This window comes from Acomys minous (genome assembly GCF_964271855.1).
Source record: "Acomys minous genome assembly, chromosome: 12".
In the NCBI taxonomy this organism is placed as follows: domain Eukaryota; kingdom Metazoa; phylum Chordata; class Mammalia; order Rodentia; family Muridae; genus Acomys; species Acomys minous.
In genome coordinates this window covers 82674234-82692674 of record NC_140493.1, presented here as the reverse complement: position 1 = coordinate 82692674, position 18441 = coordinate 82674234, and the positions used below count along the sequence as shown (strand labels likewise).

The 18441-nt window shown below is 42.9% G+C and overlaps 1 long non-coding RNA gene across 2 annotated transcripts; it reads left to right on the top strand.

The window, feature by feature from the left end:
• Window positions 1–12310: 12310 nt before the first annotated feature.
• LOC311578731 lies at window positions 12311–14973 on the top strand. 2 transcript variants are annotated; one of them, XR_014772951.1, is made up of 3 exons: window positions 12311–12487; window positions 13450–13743; window positions 14459–14973. It is a non-coding gene; the product is annotated as an uncharacterized lncRNA (long non-coding RNA). The 2 variants fall into 2 exon arrangements; XR_014772950.1 differs by lacking the exon at window positions 13450–13743.
• Window positions 14974–18441: the final 3468 nt, after the last annotated feature.

Here is an 18441-nt window from a genome sequence, read left to right as displayed (position 1 = left end):
TTTGTATTATATTGAATTATTTTATATTTTTTTACAAGTAAGCTGAAGATTTAAACTGAAGGACACATTTTTATTTTTCATTGTTGTTTATTGTTTCTAACCCCTCCCAATCAGAATTAAATATTTTCTCATGGAATTGAAAATGGTTCTGTTCTATCCCAAAATTACTTTTCTTACTTCAAAAACAAGTTTTCTTTTCTTTTTTTTTCTTTTTTTTTTTCAGATTTACTGGATTTGTTTTGTTTTATTTACTAAAACTGTCATTAAGAAAAGTGCTCATTTCTTACAGCCCTAACATCTTTCTAGTTGAGAATATGGCAGAGCTTGCAGCACAGATGCGATACCCTCTTGTGTTGATTTTACCTCCCCTACCAACCCGCAGCTTTTCCATGAGCTCTGCAACCTGATCATGTTGGCTTGCACGGTGCTGGTGAAAACCAGTGGTCTGTAAAGCCTTGGGTCAGTAAGATCCAGGGCTACTGTGGCCTTGGAAATAGACAGCATTTCAGAGTTTTCTGTTTCCAAACAATTATTTTTTAGCTATCATTCTGATCACAATTATTTGCTTAAAATTTTTATTTTATAATTAATTGTGTGTTCTTGTGTGTGCAAGTGCAAGTGTGTATGTGTGTGTGTGTGTGTGTGTGTGTATGTGTGTAGAGGCACATGAACATATGAGTACAGGCGTCTGAGGAGTCCAGAAGGCGTCAGATGTCTTGCAGCTGCACTAGAGTGGGGCGTGTGAACCACTCACTATGGCTTCTGGACACTGAACTCTGGGAGAGGAGAAAACGCTTAGCCTAGGAACGAGAGGTCTGAACTACAAAGGTAAATACAATTCAAAATAAGTGGGCCTAAATCCTTTGGTTTCTATTAGTATTAAATATTGTTCAATTGTGTGGTATTTTTGATGGGGCTACCATGCTGATTATATATAAGGGTTTCTAGTTATTAGAGAAACTATATATAGTGAAGCCAGTTTAGACACCCAGGCAGGCCTGGTCATAAGACTTTGTCACACTCCACAAACTCCCAGCCTTCTTGTTCCTTTGTCTTTAACAGAAAGATATGTTTAATGGTGTGTGGATGACATAACCCAATAAAGATGAGAGCACTAGAAAGGGGTGGGCTGAGGTTTTGTTCATGTCTCTAAACTCTGTTTAGAGTTTTCTCTAATCAAAACCTTAGAAGGGATTTTTCTTAATCAAAACCTTACGTCATGCTCAAGAACTCCTGTCAAAACTGAGTTTAATTAGGAGTTCATTCACATGAGTCTTCTGTCTGCAGACCCTTCCATTAGTCAGATATGGACTGAGTTTCTAAAGCAACACAGCCTGAAATGGTTCACAGAAGACCCACCAGTATCTGTTTAAGGAGCGGCAATCATGGAGGCTGGAGAGGTGGCTCCAGAGGTCAGAGGTCAGAGAAGTTTCTGTGCAAGCAGGAGGACCTGAGTTCAAATCTTTAATACTCAAGGAAAAAGTCAATAATGACTGCTGTGCCAGTAACTCCAGCTTTGGGAGTGTAGACCGGCAGATCCTGGGAACTTACTAGCTGGCCACCCTAGCCTAAATAGTAGGCTTCCAGTTCATATATATTAAGATAGTGAGAAAATTTGTCTAAAGGGAATGAAGAAAGACACCCTAAATCATCCTCTGGTTCTTATTGGTCTAAGCATGTGTACCCAAGTATGTGAATCTACACACCCATGAGCATAACGTGCAACACACACACACACACACACGTGCAACACACACACACACACACACACACACACACACACACACACACACACAATTTATTTTGTTTTTTCAAGACAAGATCTCTCTATGTAGTCCTGGAACTCACTATGTAAGCCAGACTGGCCTTGAACTTACAGAGATCCCCCTGTCTCTGCTTTCTGAGTGCTGGGGTTAAAGGCATGTGTCACTACACTGGGCCTTTTTTGTTTTTCAGTTTTAAAAACCCTTTGGGGTCTGGGTGTGGTGTGCCACATCTTTAATCTCAGCATTCAGGGGGCAGAGGCAGCGGTGGGGGGGAGGGGGAGGATCTCTGTGAGTTCAAGGCTAGCCTCGTCTAAGTAGAGAGTTCTAGGATAAAGGCAGGAATACACAGAAAGACATCATCCCCCTCACTTCCTAAAAAATGAAAAACGAAGACACAAAATGACAATCTCTCCCAGTTCTAAGTGTCTGGAGTGGATTATCTAGGCTCTCTGCTTCATGTTAGCTTTAGCTGTTTCACTTTGGTCATGAAATTGTTAGGTTAGGACACAAAGTACAAAAAGGCTTGAGTATTTGTGAGATAACTGGAAGAAAATTCAATTCTTTAATATCTTTAACATACATTGTTTGTACATTTATCTGTGGAGGAGAGTATATACATGTTAGGATGGACCGTGGTTTGTTCACTTACCCATTCATTTCTTTTTAAACCATTCCATAAGTCCTTCAGAAACTTACTCTGAAGCAAACTTTCTAAGTGTATACTACATTATTGTTGCATATGTATACATATATACATATATGCATATATTTCAGTATTAAATCAATTAGTGGTATGATACTATTAAACTAGAAATTTTCAATATGTATTTTGCATGCAAGCTTATATTTGAATATTTATTTTTTCCTTCTTTTTAAATATTTTTTGTGAGTCAGGGCATCCCGCTCTTTAGGCCCTGCTATCTTGGAACTCAGCAGGTAGACCAGATTGCTCTCAACTCACAGAGATCCACCTGCTCCTGTCTCCTTAGTGATGGCATTAAGGGCGAGGAACATTACACCAAGCCTGCATTTATTTTTGCCCATTTATTTTAATAGCGCATTTGTTATCTGTAGAAAATCCTTATAGAGATTGACTGACCTTTATACCAACCATGGCAGTATATAAAGTGTATGGCAGGGGAAAAAAAAAAAAGACAGACGGTTATTTACTCAGTGAAAGGTCACATTTTGACTCTTCAGATAGTACACCGTCAGAAGCTTTGAAAAATAAGTAATGATAAAACTGCACTTAATCTTATACCTTAGAAATTTCATAAGGAAGATGAGAAAGAAAGAAAAAAAATTCCCAGTGGTTTGAAACCCTTTAAGCAGCTGCACACGTTCTCTCTTTTTGGCTCTATTTTGCGCCCTCTACTGACTGCAAATAGGTATTAATACACACTGTAACTAAAACAAGATCACAATTCCTCCCAGCCCGTGACAAAAGTTAGAACCTGTAAACTATCTCCTTAAGGAATCACGCTATCTCCTCTTTGAAAACATAGTTATAATGTTAAAATTGAAATCATACTGATGAAAGTAACTGAAAACAGAAATCATGCTGATCACGCCTTCAATAGAACTATCAACATTTATTGTGGTTTTGTCCTATTTTTTGTTAACATATGAATGTTATTATTATTTAAAGAGGTATGCTGAGCCAGACATAGTTGTACATGGCTTTACTCTCAGCATTTGGGAGACAGAGGCAGGCAGATCTCTGTGAATTCAAGGCTAGTCTGGTCTATATAATGAAACCCTGTCTAAATACACACACACATACATACATACATACATACGTACGTACATACATACACATATATGTATGTATATATATGTATGTATATATTAAAGATATAAAATATATGCTGCAGAGAGCTAGGAAGATATCTCACTGGATGAAGTGTTTAGAAGGAGGGAAGACAAGAAGATTCCTGGGGCCCAGTGGCCATCCAATCTAGCTGAAATAGAAGGTTCTGGGTTCAGTAAGGGGCCCTCTTTCAAACTATAAGGTAGAGAGCCATAGAGAAGAACACCCAGCTTCAGTCCCTGCCTTCACGTGTGCATACATATGAATACCCATGAACACATACATACACCACACATGTACATCATCATAATTATTGTCATAGCCCCATCCCTCCTTGCCTCCCAGCCCCACCCTCCCTGCCCCTCCTTTTCACCCTCCCCTATTCCTCAGAAAAGGGGAGTCCCCTTTCCCATCCATCCTAGCTCATCAAGTCACATCAGAACCTAGCGTGGCCTCTTCCCCTGTGGCCTGGCCAGACAGCCTCACCAGGGGGAAATGATCAAAAAGCAGATAACAGAGTCCATGTCAGGGAGAACCTCCACCCTCAACCCTCACCCATGCTTTCTTACTAGGGGACCCACAGGAAGCCTGAGATGCCCATCACCTACATCTTTGTAGGGGATGTAGGTCCAGGCCATACATGGTCCTTGGTTGGTGCTTAAAATATGGAATGCTTCACGAATTTGCATGTCTTCCTTGCTCAGGGGCCATGCTAATCTTCTCTGTGTCGTTCCAATTTTAGTGTATGTGCTGCTGAAATGAGCACTTTCTCTCATGTCTTATCTTCACAAAGAGGTGTTGGAAATTAGAATCTGCACTCATGACAAGATAATTAATATCATTAATATCAGACTTAATAAAAATGACACTTTTAGTACTTGGCTCTCAACAGATGTGGTGCGTTACTAAATATTTCTCTTTCCCTCTCATTGCCTTCATTGATCGTCATATAGTCTGCTACTTTGCACTAAAATATTTACAAAAATTGTGGAACATATTTTAAATATTTAATGTTTTCTTAAGAAAAATATCAATAGCCACAAAGAAGGAAAATATGAATATATGAAAATATGAGAAAAGGGTAAATATGGAATCATAATCCAAGAAAATTAGTATATGAAAAACAGGAATTGCGGAGAAGGACAGGGACGGAGTGGACACAAGCCAAAAGTAAAAGCAAGCAAATAAACAAAAAGAGGAAAATTTGAAGAAGGAAATATGATTGACACTTAAAAGATTCCCGGAGGAGAAATGAAAACAACACAGCACTGGGTAGGTAGAACTTATTGCAAAAATTTAGCCTTTTTCTCAGCAGTGGTGGTGCACACCTTTAATCCTAGCACTTTGGAGGCAGAGGCAGGTGGATCTCTGTGGGTTTGAGGCCAGCCTGGTCTACAGAATAAGTTCCAGGACAGCCAGGGCTACACAGAGAAACTCTGTCATGAAAAATAAAAAAATAAAAAAGAAAGGAAGGAAGGAAGAAGGAAAGAGAAAATTGAGGCTCTTAAAAGGGAGCAACTACAAAAATAAATCAGGACATTCTGCCCAAGGCTAAATGCCAAGCAATTTACATCCATAAGACTTTTAACGTGGCTGGAAATACAAACAGTAAAATTTTAATTTAAATGTAAAGCTCAGGACCAGGCATGGTGGAGCACGCCTTTAATCCCAGCACTTGGGAGGCAGAGGCAGGCAGATCTTTGTGAGTTTGAAGCCAACCCGGTCTACAAAGAGAGTCCAGGACAGCCAGTGTGACACAGAGAAACCCTGTCTCGAAAACCGAAAACAAACAAAAAAATTAAATAAACATATTTTAAGCTCCAGGATAATAAAGACACAGTTTGAAAGGGTTAGAATTAAACACCGAAATCAGTCTCTTAGAACATTTTACAAAGATAAAATGGGAATGTTTAAAAATGGAGATGCAGGATGGGTATGGTGGCTCAGCAGGTAAAGGTGTTGCTGTCAAATCTGATGATCTGACTTTGAATCCTGGAGCCCACATGGAGAGAACTGACTTCCACAGCTGTCCTCTGGCCTCTGTATAAGTGTTACAACACTGTGCACCTCCTCCACACAAATAAATGTTTCAAAATTATAAAGGAGGTGAAGATGCATATTGCAAATAATAATGAGTATCTATGCTTTTATTCCAAAATATATACATATCCAGGAACTGGCAGAGAGTTAGTGAGAGGGGCTATAGACATATCTATTTTATACAGGGAAAATAACATTTTTTCTTGATATACATGTGAGACTTGTGGATGCCTGCGGGTAGCTAAACATGGTAACTCATGTCTGTAATCCTAGAGTTAGAAGACAGAGGATTGTAAGTTCATGGTCCACCTGTCCTACTAAGCAGGACTATATCAAAATAAAAATAATAACAATACAAAAGCAAAACTAACAAGAACCCCACAGGGACAGAAAGATATCTCAGTGGTTAAGAGCTCTCTTGCTCTTGCAGTAGACCTGAATTAGGTTCCTAGCATCCACACCAGACCACTCACAACGACCTGTATCTCCAGCTCCAGGGGTTCCCACATCTTCTTTTGGCCTATGTGGTTCGTAAATTCACATGCACACACCTACACACACACACACACACACACACACACACACACACACACAATTTAAAGAACAAAACAAGCAAAAACAAAAACAAAAACTGAAGGTACACTCTAGTAGAACTTTCTTTTTAAATTTTCTTTTTTTTTCTATATTCATTTTTTCTTCTTTAGCGCAGTAGGGGTACAGAATATGTGTCTTTTCTTTTAGTATGCTACTGCATAAAAAACAAAAAACAAAAAACAAACAAAAAACACCCGTCAGGTTGAAAAACTCAAGCGACAACACATGCTGGCAAAGATGTGAAGAAAGAGGAACACTCCTCCATTGCTGGTGGGAGTGCAAACTTGTACAACTCCTTTGGCACTCAATCTGGCAGTTTCTAAGAAAGCCAGGTGTAGCTCTACCTCAAGACCCAGCTATACTACTCCTGGGCATACACCCAAAAGATGCTCCACCATGCCACAAGGACACTAGCTCAACTATGTTCCTAGTAGCTTTATTCATAAAAGCCAGAATCTGAAAACAGCCCAGATGTCCCTCAACCGAGGAATGGACAAAGAAATTGTGGTATATTTACACAATGGAATACTACTCAGCTATTCCAAACAAGGACGCCTTAAAGTTTGCGGGGAAATGGGTGGAACTAGAAAATATCATCCTGACTGAGGTAACCCAGACCCCCAAAACACATGCATGGTATGTACTCACTTATAAGTGGAGATTAGACATAAAGTCCAGGGTAACTGTGCTGCAATCCATAGATCCAAAGAAGCTAAATTACAAGGAGGGACCAAGGGAGGATGCTTGAGTTTCAGTCAGAAGAGGAAATAAAATAGGCATTGAGTATGGATGGAGGGAGGGAACGGGGTAGGAGGGGGGATAGGGAGGGGGGCAAGGGCAGGGATTAGGAGTAAAGAGAAACTGGGGTGGGGGTGGAGAGGGCAGGTGAGAGAATGGAAACTGGAGGTGTGCAGCCCTGGATGGGGGGGGCATTCTGAGACTTGCCAGAGACATAGGGAGGCCCTGGGAAGCCTATGGGGGTCACCCTAGTTGAGACTCCTAGCAGCAGGGATGTAGAGCCTGAAGTGGCCACGTCCTTTAGCCTGGTCGGACTTCCAATGGAGGGATAAGGGCACCAGCCCACCCAGGAAACCTTCCACCCCAAAACTTTCCTGCAGACAAGAAGTTCAGGGACAAAGATGGGGCAAAGATTGGGGGAATGGCCAACTGAAGACTGGCCCTACTTGAGACCCATCCCATGGGAGAGAACCAATCCCTGACACTATTAATGTTACTCTGCTATGCCTATAGACGGGAGCCTAGCCTAACTCCTCTGAGGCTTCAGCCAGCAGCTGATGGAAACAGATGCAGAGACCCACAGCCAAACATTACACAGAGCTCAGGGAGTCTTGTGGAAGAGTTGGGGGGAGTGATTGAGGGAGCCGGAGGGGTCAAGGACTCCACAGGAAGACCTACAGAGTCAACTAACCTCGACCCATGGAGGTTCACAGAGACTGAACCAAACAAATGGCACGCCTGGACTGATCCTAGGCTTTCTGCACACATATAGCAGATGTGCAGCTTAATCTCCATGTGGATCCCCTCAACAATTGGAGCATGGGGGCCCTCTCTGACTGATGTCTCCTTTTGGATCCAGTCCCCCTAACTCGGCTGCCTTCTTCTCATTTTAGTGGGAGAGGATGTGTCTAGACCTGTATTGACTTAATGTGCCAGGGCAGGTTGGTACCCATGGGGGACCTCCCCCTTCTCTGAGGAGAAAGAAAGGGGAGAATGGAATGGAGGGGTGGAGTCAGGGAGGGGACTGGGAGGAGAGGAGGGAGGCCACAATCAGGATGTAAAGTGAATAAATAAATAAATAAAAATAAAAAACCCAACCCATGTCTTGGTAGCTTAAAAGCAGCGAAATGTAGCTTAGGTGGAGCACTGTAGAGGCAGCTCATGTCTCTGCAGGCAGTGTTGTGTCAAGATGATGTGGAGGAGTGGGTTAAAGGCTCCTGGATGATTGATCTTAGTCGTCATCTGCTTAACTGATCTGGACTCAACCTGAAAGGCAAGCCTTGGGTTATACCTGGAAGGGATTTTCTTGATCTGGTTATTTGAAGTGGGAAAACCCAAGCTGTATATGGGTAAACCCTTCTGGTGCTAACCCAGATAAGAGCAGGTGAAAGAGAGAGGCTTGGCTTCTGTCCACTTGCCTTTGCTTTCACCGACAAGTTCATCTAGGCTTCGGCTGCTGCTGCACTCGGAACCCAGATTCTTCCGGCTTCCAACGCGGACTGCACAGTAGAGGTTCAGGAGCCCTCCAAGCCTTTCCTTACCACACTGCAAAGACCGAAGCACCCAGCCTCGAAGAATGAGCAGCTGCTGGGTTCTCAGCCGGCAGACTGTGAAGACAGCCGTCATTGGCTGCCCAAACCAGATCGTGTAAACCAATCTAATCCATTTCAGCGTATATCCATTCTAATCTGTTCCTCTAGAGAAGCGTGGCTATTACACGCTCCTGTTGGAAACAGCTGTCTTTGGGCCTTAACGACTGATGCTAACTGTTGGTGGGGGAGGTTCACCAGGACTGAATTACACCCAAAGACTTTCAACCCTTCCTAGATACCCTTATAGGCTGTGTGGGCTTCCTCTTGACATGGGGTCTGTGTTCTGAGAAATAGCTCGGATAGAAACCATCAGTTATGGCCCAGTCTTGGAGCTCACCTGATATCACTGCTTTTCCTGTGCTTGCTACACTCAACTCTTCCTTTGAGCTGCATTCCCAGAAACCCACCCTCCCCCTTACTGAGACAGGTCTTGCTATGTAGTTCAGGCTGGCCTTGAACTCATTACCCTACTGCTTCTGTTTTTCAGGTAGCTGGAACAACAAGCATCTGCCACTATACCTAGCGGAGCATCACTTTTGAGAGCGTCAGAAGGCCACGGGAACCCAGATTCAACGCCTTCATGGGAGGAAGGCCAGGGTAATATCATAAAAGGTTATGGGAGATGGAAGATTGCATTGTGTCATTTTTAGAAAGTACTGCTAGTATCACTCAGAGTTACTAAAGGAGAAAAAGGCATTCACCTCTTTAAATATGTCGACATATCAGCTTTGTGGTTATGAGAAATGGCTAGAAATAGAAAGATCTAGACGTCAATACCTGTGGATGTGATCCTGAGTCACACCTATTAAATAGTAACAGTGGCACACGGGGCCAGTGAGATGACTCATGGGAAAACATGGTTTCTGACAAGTCTCTGGGGCCCACGTGGTGGGAAGAAGGGAACCAGTTTCTGCAAGTTGGTTTTTTTTTTTTTGACCTTCACATGGATGCCTTAGCACATGTGTACCCACCCAAAATTAACTGGCTAGTGTAGCAAACCAAATTAAGAATAAGATATAGAGATACACAAGCCAGCCTTGCCAGCCAGAGACTGCACTTTTGAGAACTGAGTGTAGTCACCGACACATACTAAGCTGTCGTCAGTAAATATTGTTTAAGAAAACAACACAAAGAAACAGTGATACTACTGTTAGCGGCCTCCCAGAAGCTCTGGCGCAACCGATTCTCAGATTCGTCCTTAGCAGAAATCTATCCCCTTCCTAAACTGGTTTACAGAGCCTCACAGTAGAAAAGCGACAAAAGATGAACACAGAAAAGGACAATGATTGGTAAAGATAGTAGGAAGCTCTAATGAAAGGCTCAGGGAACATTGCAGACGAGGGAGAGGAAAGAACGGAAGAATGGGTGGAAAGGGTGGAGTGTTGTGCAACGCTGCCTCCCAGGCATGGTATGCAATTACACCCTTGAGCTTCTCAGCAACTGTGTTACACAAAGCCAGCATGAGATCGGATGCATCACTCCTCCATAACGAGGAGGGAGGAGATCAAGATCACTTCCTCTTCCTAGAGATTTATTGACAGTTCATGTCTGTAAATAGCTATAATATTAGGAGGGGCTCCTGAGGCTGCTAGTACATTACTCAAGCTCTTGTCAATAATACCTTATCCAAGATCCTGTAAGTCACTTTGCTGAAACACCTACACACACACACACAGAGAGAGAGAGAGAGAGAGAGAGAGAGAGAGAGAGAGAGAGAGAGAGAGAGAGAGAAGAAGAAGAAGAAGAAGAAGAAGAAGAAGAAATAATTGAAAATACAAAGGCTAAGAGCTGGGAAAAGAAGGGGGTCAGCTGTCATGGAAACTGGGGCAAGAAGTTCATAAAACATTTTTGGTAATAAACACTGAACTCAGTCTTGCACATACTAGGCAAGAACTCCACCTCAAGCTTCATTCCCAGCCAAGCTTATTATTTAATGGAGGAGACAGATGCGCAACTAATTACAGAGTGAGACAAGTACTCGTTCACCTTTAATTGTTTTCGTCCTGCTTCTACTCAGGTACAGGCCCCATAACAAGGAGCAGTACTTTTTTTTTCATAAGGAAGGAAAGGAAAAGTTTCTACCATTACATTACAATATATGAAGCAACCCACTTTTAGAAACTACCAAGAATAGATTGGGGGGAAGAGCTGCTGTGGAAGGCGAGTCCACGCAGAGCAACTCAGCCCGATACCTGAAGGATACAGTTATGGTGAAGAGTTCAAGGAAAGGGGGTGTGGGATCGAGAACACCATGAGTGACACATTCAGGAAGCAGAGAAACACGGGACATAAACCGAGACTCTGAAGGTAATAAGGGAGAGCTTGACGTTCACGAGGATCGAGATGCAGGCAGGCCACTGTCTGAGGACTCGGGATGACGGACTTGCACTCTGCTTGATGCCAGGAGAAGACATTGAAGGCTTGTTGACGGTTAGGTTCCCCCCCCTCCCCCAAATGTTACAATCTAGAATCACTTGGGAAGAGACTCACTGAAGCATTGTCTAGACAGGGAACCCGCCTTGCGAATGTCTGTGGGGGGTCATCTTGATCATGTTAACTGATATAGGAGACTCAGCCCAACACAGGTGGCACCATTCCCTAGACTTAGGGTCCTAGAACGGAGGAAGCGAGCAATGCTCGGACATACACGCGTGCATTCTCTCTCTGCTCTTGACTGTGAACATGACTAGTGATCTCCAGTTCCTCTCTTGACTTTCCTACAAGTATGGAGACTATGTATGACCTGGAATCCTAAGCCAAAGAAACCCCATTTCCCCCTTAAAGTTGCTTTCGTCGGGTTATTTTTTTTTAAATTAAAGCTACAGAAACGAATCTATAGCAAGCTGTGAAGACATAAATGACACAATATACATAACATCTTAAGCTAACTACCCCAGACTCTGAGTGAAGAATGGATCCAGCGAGGAGATGACCATAGCCAAAAAGTCACGAGGAACTGTGAAGGTGGCCTGACATTAGTGTGGCCAGAACAGACAGGAAGACAGGGCTGACTTCAAGCCGCAGAGGAAGTAGGAAGGGCAGAGGCTGTTAATGCAATAATAGTGGATTTGAAGGAAAGAAAAGAGACATTGGAGGCGTCCACACATTCAGATACGTTTTGTTTGTCCCCACGAACACAAAGCCTTATCAAGACGGCAATTAGAGGGGACCCCGATGAGATCCTTTTCCAGGTGGACTGCTGAATTTACCCAGGGTATGGCCTACCTTCCCAGAGGAAAGTAGCCAGGCTCTGTCCCAACTTTGAAGCCTCCTGTTTTATTAAAGAGAGGACTTCAAGTGTACAGGGAAAGGGCAGAATTGGTGCTGATTACCATGTGGATGATTTTGCTGTGGGAATCACAGCCCCAGTGAAACTCTACACCTTGGGCTGAGCAGTCCTGGTGCTGAACTCAGATCCCTCACTGTGCTTAGGAAGCGGAAGGGACTCAGGAGGACTCGGTAATACAATACAGCCAGTCTGCCTCTGGAATCCCCTCCCTGGAAGGCAGGTGGATGATAACTTTATTCTCTGAATCTCTTCCAGGATTTGGATAAGCCTGGCTGTTTCGACTGTCGCTTTCACTGACTGTTTCATGTGCAGTACTTGTATGAAAAGGCAAAGTCCTTTCTCACGACACCTACTGTGTGCTCTTGTTTTATACGTCATCCCCGGTTCCTTATACTAAGGGTGTTTAATGATTAAAGTGCTTACGCTGAATGACGTTCCCCCAGATCCTTGCATCTTGCCTTTCTTACCTGCAAAGTGAAAGCTGCAGCCTGGATAATATTTACCCGCTGTGTCCTGCCCTCGAGTGGATCCATGGGTAAGGATAGAAGGCTGTACAACTGCAGCTTTCTATTCAGCAGCCGCTGCTAAGGCCTGAAAGAGAGTCAATTTAAGTGGAGGGAGCCACCAGATACTGCCTTGAATGAATGCTTCCAGTAAGGTAGGTGTCTACTTGTTTATTGACATAGAAGTATCCGAAAGAATAAAAATAGAACCTGTTAAAGAGGAGCAGAAGAATCGGTTTTCAGCTTGAAAGTTTGTACTCTTACTGCTGTGGTGACTCATGAAAAAGTTACTGAGCACGGAGACCTTTGTAGACACAATTTAATTAGGAGATTCTGCATCTGCTGTGGGTGAACTAAGCGTAAGAGAACGGCATCTACAGAGATTAGTACAGACTTCATCCACTCCGCTATGACAGGCCCCTCAAAAACCTTAATTGCTTCTTGTATAACCTGAAGGTTCTATCAGCACTGATTTCAGGCTGGCACCATGGAAATTAAATACAAAGACTTCCCATAATTTCTGGTTCATAAAGAGTAACTTTGGCATGGTTTGAACTATGGCTGGCTGGCTTATAGAGGTTACTGTGCATGCTTCGGAGACCACCACATCAGCCTGGTCCTCTTTTGGAAGTGTGTGGTGTATGCGTAATTTTGTATGTGTGGATACACACGCACACGTGTGTAAAGAGCCAGAGGACAGCTTCAGGTATCACCCTCAGGAACATCATCTGCCTTCTCTAGGATGGAGTCCCTCATTGGCCTGGAGGTCACCTATTAGGCTGGAGTGGGTAGGTACTGAACCTCAAGGACTCTTTTGTCCCAGAACTATCTCCCCAGCTCTGGAATTAGAAGTGTGTGCCAAGCATGCTGGCATTTCTACATGGCACCAGGGATAGAACTCAGGTCTTCTTGCCCACATAGCTAGCCAGTTCTTTAGAGAGTGAGCTTTCTCACCAGCCCCATGTTGACTCTCTTATATTTCCCCATTGCATTGCCATAGTTAAACCTGTGAGTAATTTAGAAGTCCAAAATACTATGTATGGTGCAAACCTTTGTGAGCATTGCAAGACACAAACATTCTGTCTGAGCCAGTTGCCTTTCTCCTGTAATAAAACAGCTATCCAACGTATCTCAAGAGGAACAAAGGGCTTGTTTTAGCCTCTGTCTTTAAAGGCTTCAGTTTATGGTTACTTGGACCTATGGCTTTGGGCATTACATCGTGGTAGAAGCACATGGGGGAAAATTTGTTCACTTCGATAAAGCTGAGAAACGAAGAGGAAGTAAAAGGGGCCAGGCTCCCAGTATCCCCTCCAGGGCACGTTTTCAAGCAACTAACTTCCTTCCAGGAGGCCCTACACCCAAAAGGTTCTACAACCACATGAAATCATCCATTGGATATCAAAACTTTAAGGTATGGATTTGTAGGGAATGTTTGGATTCCAAACCTTAGAACAATTTCACAAGGTGAAATGACCAGAATAGAGCCGTTTGGAATAGAAGATGGGCCTTAGGAGTTTCTGGGGCTGGACAAATGATCTTTCAAAGGACTTGGATTTACTTTCCATACCTACATAGTGACTCACAACTGTAAGTCCAGTTGCTGTGGACCCAAAGCCCTCTTCTGGCCACCTTGGGCACTGCATGCACATAGTACACATAACATATATGCAGACAAAATACTTGTACACATGAAATAAAAATAAAGACATCTGATGTGTTGACTTTTACCCCACAGAGCTATTTGAGATGTGTTGTCTAGTTTACCCACTCAGTGACAGTCACTCAGATCTTCTCTCTGTGATACCAGGGAACCCACTCATTTCTCTGCCACTTGACAGGAACGGTTTGCACTAGTGATTAAAAAAATATTTTAAAAGTGCTTCATTCCTAGACTATTCCTCTGAACTTTTAGAACTGGTGCCACACGCCAGGAACACAACTTCTGAACTTCTGCCCAGATCTCATTGGATTTATAGTTTAACGTGGCCAGAATGGCCCTCTCTGATGTATTGAGTATCTTAATCAATTGATACAGTTATTAGTCAAGGATCAGTGCAGAGGAAATAAAGCAGAAAGAAATTTGATGTTGGGAATTGATTGCTGGCTAATTTCTGTTTTTTTTACAGAATTCAGTTTTAAGAGCAAACCTTCCACCATCTTCCTGAGATCAGCCGTGCTTCCATGTGAGAACCTATCGAGATGGATCCAGTGGACTGCTGCCATTCTCTCAAAGATGGGGAAGGAGCAGAGAGGGTCACTGGACCCTCAACTCAGTCTCCAGTCAATCTTCCCATCCATTTGTATGTATATTTGCCCTAATTGCACATGATGCAGATGCTTGGGGAAGGCACTGGAGGATGTAGCCTGGAGAAGGTTAACTGAGGGGGTCTCCATCTGTGTTGCCATAGGAAACTGGGTGTAGCTCTCCTTGTGAGGCTGCCTTACCATTACCCATGCTGCTGCCTGTTACCCTCACTTCACTCTGTAAGTAATCCTGATAAGGTCATTGAGTCCCCAGGGTGAACTTTCACGGAATTCTACTTTGGCTTATTGTTGAGACCTTCTAAGGAGCAGATAGACATTGTTTAGCTCATGGAGGAAACTCCCTGACAGCAGCAATAAATGTGTATTTGTATACTTATTGACTCAATCAATCATTTATTTTTATTAATCTGAGTTGAGGCTTAATGGGATTTTTATTGAGGTTTAGACATGAGGGTTACTAGAAGGAGAAGTGCTCAAGGCAAGGGTAAGAAATACCCAAAATATTGAGTGTGGGCTTGACAAAAGAGAGGCAAGCTTGAATGTCTTCCCAATAGCCTTGCCTTGGATTTGGGCCACTTCTGAAGTTGCATATCAAAGGGCTACAAAGGGTATCAAGTGATCTCATAGGGTGGTTTCTGGGATGCACTGGACAACTGATAATAGAAAATCCTGAGTCACAAGAGTTCCTTAAGGGAACTAAGACATGTTTTCATTGTTAGCAAAGTTTATAGTCTTGTTTAGAACAACAGAGACCTGGATTCCATTTCTCTCTCTCTCTCTCTCTCTCTCTCTCTCTCTCTCTCTCTCTCTCTCTCTCTCTCACACACACACACACACACACACTCCCTTTTCAAGTGAAACAATTGATGGGGAGCATGGTATTTATTCCCTGAGAAATTTAGCCAGTGTTTCCCAAGAATTAAAGCTGCATCCTCTCAATGACAACATCCTTTCTATGCTTTAAAAATCAAGAACATCATCTGAAAGCTTCATATTCAAATACCCCTTATTGCTCCAGAGCAAGAGTGTTTTGTGACTCTATAATCCAACTATATCACATATAGTTGTTATGCCTCTTGAGTTCTGGAGGGGTTTCAGTTTATTGATTTTTTTTAAATTAGAGTGGGTATCTTGACAGATTTTTCTACTTTCCCTATTTGATTGGTGTCTTACAATTGGTTACAGATTAAACATTTGGCTTAAAAGTCTAGATGATGCTGTCAACTTCTCTGTGTAATTTCAGAGAAGTATAATGGTAGTTGTCCTATAATTTGGGTAACTATTGATCTTTGATCGGGTGCTAATGACCACATCTCTCCATAGAGTTATGCATTCCTAAATGTACACATTAAGAAGTCTGTGGCCTACTCAGATCTAGCCAATGGATGGGACATTTTCCACTATTGAGTGGAGAGTGGGGACTGACTTTCACACACATTCTGGTGCCTCATATTTGACCACGTCCCCTGGATGGGGAGGCCTGGTGGCACTCAGAGGAAGGATAACAGGCTACCAAGAAGAGACTTGATGCCCCATGAGCATATACAGGGGGAGGAGGTCCCCCTCAGGAACAGTCATAGGGGAGGGGAGTTTGGGGAAAATGGGAGGGAGGAATGGGAGGATACAAGGGAGGGGATAACTATTGAGATGTAATATGAATAAATTAATAAAATACATTAAAAAAATAAGTCTGTGGCCAGTACTTTGAGGCAATTGATACAATTACCAGCAACCTTTCACATTATGATTTAGCCTCTGTTGGGCATCCTTTTCTTAATCTAACAAAACACTGAGGGTGAGAAAAGGGAATTTTCTAATTATTTCATTTCTATTTCAGTTATTTGGCATTCATATTCAGAGATGGAGCTTTTCCCCTCTCAGTCTCCACTCATTTTCTTTCCCACACCTTTCCTCTCAATTGTGTGTGTGCCTATAAGCCTGTGTGGGCACAGGTGTTTGGGGAGGCATGTTTGCATGTTGAGTATGTGTGGGTATACATGTATGTGTGTAGGTTAGAGGCCAAACTCAGACATTGCTCCTCAGGAGCCATCCATCTTTTTAAATTTACTATTTACTATTAGAGTTGTGTGTTTGTATGATTTGTGTGTATACGCCATGACACACATGTGGGTGTCGGTTGATGTTCATATATGTATGTCAATCGGTTCTCTCCTTTTATTGTGGATTCTGGCCATTGAATTCCAGTTCTCAGAACTTCTATTTCCAGAGTGATCTTGCTGGCCCCAGCTTGTTTAGGAAGACAGTCTCTTACTGGGACCTGGCCTGATGACTGGATAGGGAACCATCTATCTCTGCGTTCGTGCTACTAGGACCCCAAGTATGCTCCATCAAGCCCATTTTTTTTTTGTTGCATGGATGCTGGGGATAGAACTCAGGTCCTTCTGCTAACGTGGCAAGCAATTTACCAGTTGAGCCACCTCCTTAGCCCTGTGGTTGCTTTTGAAATCTTTGCTCATTAATGTTCCTATTTTTTGCATTAATGTCACAATTCCCAGAATTTTGCCAGTGGATATGGATAATCCTACAAGCTAGCTCCCGTGTCTTTCTGACACGGCTCCAGTACTCTTTGGACATCTCCTTAGTTTCAGGCACACAATGTCCCCAGGTTTATAAGTTCCCTGTTTGAACCTATAAGCAGTTGGTGTATTAAGTATTTAGCAGGAATGGTGTATAGAAGCCAAGATCTGGGTCACTGAGTGAGTGTGCTCACTGGTGCATGGACTTGGAGGAGGGACAAGTTTTTAAAGCTACGATGTGTAGAGTTAACTACATAGACACACACACACTTTGGCATTTTGTGTGTGTGTGTGTGTGTGTGTGTGTGTGTGTGTGTGTGTGTGTGTGTGTCTGTATGGCATTGTTTGTTTCTGCAGACAGTGCTGGAAATTAAAACTGGGTCATCACATATCTGAAGTAAATACAACTGAGTTACATCTGCAGCCTGACACATTCATCATTTATTCATCATCAGGATCAAATCTAGGGCCTCATGCATGCTAGGCTCTACCACCGAACCACACCCCAGGCTCTGTTTCCTCAGGTCTAGGTGACCCTTATTTTACTTTGTACATCCATCTTCTGTGGGTGTTATGCTCTCTGTGGTAACTAACTCCATGGATCCTGGTTGTGAAAGTGTCTCCTGGTTTGATTTTGACAACAGCCCAGCAATTCAATGGTCCCGAGTCAACTTTTGCGCCTACTTATTACCTGTGGTTCTCATGCGTTCTCAATGCAGGTACCAAAGGCAGCATCAAGTCCAAGGGATGCAGACTGAGATGCTAGCGCTTTTGCTCAAACTGAAGATGCTGCTCTGGCTATGACAGGCAGGGAGCCTGGACCAGGCTCCTCTTATTAAAAAAAAAATTCTCTCTGTCATTCAGATGGAAACAGGAAGTCCTCATCCTCAAGGAAGTGCGTGCTCATCCTACAGCTTCAATTAGAGTGAGATTAAAATTCATACTACGGGAAAAGTATGCCAGCATTTATCTTTTACTGTACTAAGCTGCTTAGAGGAGATATATATATATATATATATATATATATATATATATATATATATATATATATATATATATTTTTTTTTTTTTTTTTTTTGTAAGCATAGAATGACAGGCTCCCGGTGACCTGCCCCTTGGCTCTACAGCGTAACCTAAGGCATGTTTTCTACGAGTAGGCAAGTATCGAAAGGGTGCCAGAAATTCTTCCGGTCATATTCAGTTGCCTCTTTTAAAGAAGAGTTCCTCCACGAGCACAGGATTGGGGAACAGGGATGGGAGTGGGGGATGAGGCAACAAGGGGGCGAAAGCTGTCCATTCTGAAATAT